Source organism: Triticum dicoccoides, chromosome 6A (genome assembly GCF_002162155.2).
Source record: "Triticum dicoccoides isolate Atlit2015 ecotype Zavitan chromosome 6A, WEW_v2.0, whole genome shotgun sequence".
Taxonomy (NCBI): Eukaryota; Viridiplantae; Streptophyta; class Magnoliopsida; order Poales; family Poaceae; genus Triticum; species Triticum dicoccoides.
In genome coordinates, this window is record NC_041390.1 from 135,267,463 (window position 1) to 135,269,839 (window position 2,377).

Consider the following 2,377-nt stretch of genomic DNA (forward strand, 5'->3'; position numbering starts at 1 on the left):
GCAGATGGGGCTCAAACCCCTGTCTTACAGACATGTCCATACTTCTGAATTCGCTCCCTCTGACCTGGCATTCGTCCGGATTTCCCGCAGCCCCCTTCCCCTCCCCCTCGAACCCTAACCTTACCTCACCCAACGGCATCGGCATGTCACCGAAGACCACCAGCGGACGAGCAGATCGACTACTTCATTAGCGCAAGTACCCACTTCTCCAGGGGCGGAGCCAGGATTTGGACATGGGGGGGGGGGCCAAGGCAAACCAAGCAAAGAAAAAAAATCCAGTACAAAAATAATCATATAGAACAAGGTTTTGCTGAAGTGACATAATATCCTTACATTTCTATTAATTTAAAGTGGCCTCTACGATTGCCAATAAGATCGAAAATATTAATAATTTCATCAGAAGATATCTTAGCTGCTAATTTTTTTTCTATGTAAATTATCATGCAATGGCGAAGCAAATCATCTCCCATTTTACTTCGAAGACGTGTCTTGAAAATTTTCATAGCCGAAAAAGCCCGCTCTGCAGTTGCCGTTGAGATTGGGAGAGTGATAACTAGTCGCAACAACCTGTCAACCATTGGATATGAAGAAGCTTTTCCTGTTTTAACTAGTCCTTTTGTTAAATCAGCAATAGATGGCAAGGTCATCAGTTCTGGATGGTTGCACACATCTAGCTGAAAATGAGGTAGCTGACTTTCCAACTGGGCTAATTCTTGACTTGAAAAATCAGCGGGATAGAATTTTTCTGCAAGAGTGCTTATCTTTGGGATATCAAAAGATTCATGCCTTGGATCCAATGATGAACAGAGAGTAAGGAGCTCAGTTGCTTGTGTACTGAATCGATCATTCAGTTCACTCAACTGTTGATCAATTGCAACACTGAAAACATCAACTTTGTAGTGGTGGAGCGTTGTTGTGTTGTCATGCTTATTCCGAGATTTGGTAACATCAACATACCTAATTTCATTACAAAGTCAGCTAAATTCTCAATATAAAAAGCAACCAATATATAACTTAATATCAGTGAAGTAATTTTTGAGAGTAGAAAAACATACTTGCGGTCCAAATCTGGGATATCAATCTCATGCTTCACGCAAAAAGATTTGACCTCCTCTAAAAGAGATTCCCAACCATGTTCCCTTAGCTCACCAAGTAGGACCTTTGTGTTAGAAACAGAATCCATGGCATTTAAAATATCCAAAGATTTGTATTGGAGTTTCTGACACAACACATCAGTGATCTTCATAATCTTTTCCATCAGATGTAGAATGAACACGAAATCAAATGATAGGACAATTTTCAGGGATCCAACGGCATCACCACGAGAATATTTTGAGACTGAACGGTCACTTGCTATACCTCTTAAGACGGCAACTGTAGCAGCAAACATCTTCTTTAAGCTCCGTATGGACTTATAGTGTGAACTCCATCTTGTGTCTCCTGGTCTATGTAAGGTTCCTATTTGGTTTTGCCCTCTGCCTGTATCAAGCTCTCCCAACTCAATTTCACGAGCAATTTCCTCCGCTTGGTTCGCTAGTAGCTCATCACTGCGCTTTGTAGAAGCACTAACGACATTTATTACAAAATTTGCATTCTGAAAGAAGTTATGTACCTCATGTACCTCTCGTGATGCAGCAACAAGCGCCAGTTGTAATTGATGAGCCATACAATGAATATAGTAGGCATACGGACACTCACGGAGAATAAGAGCCTTCAATCCATTCCATTCCCCTCTCATATTACTTGCACCGTCATATGCTTGGCCCCTGATGTCTTGTACGTTCAAATTATTATCTGACAGTATAGTACAGATTGCATTTTTCAAAGTTAAGGCAGCAGTGTCATTAACATGAACTAGATCAAGGAAACGCTCAATTATTTCTGCTTCTTTGTTGGCAAACCGAAGAACAACTGCCATTTGTTCTTTTTTTGATTCATCCCGAGCTTCATCAACCATTATACAGAACTTGGCATTACCTATTTCTTCTCTAATTGCCTTTTGCACTTCTAGAGCAAGTATGCCAACAATCTCTTTCTGAACTTCTCCGGATGTATACTTTGCATTACCTGGGGCATTTTCCAGAACAACTCCTGCGACATCCTTATTGTACGATGCAAGAATCTTAAGCATTTCAAGAAAATTCCCTTGGTTCTTAGACCCCGCAGATTCATCATGACCTCTAAAAGAACAAGCTTGGAATATCAGCCACCTATGGGACAAAGTGACTAGATGTTAGATACCAAAACATCAAGTCGGGCCAAATTTTAGTGGTGTAAAAAACTTGCTTACCTCATGACATCGATGGTAGTCTTAAGCCTCAATCTCGCAGCAGTAGCTACTTTCTCATTTTTCTTTTCCATCACCTTGTCGATATGG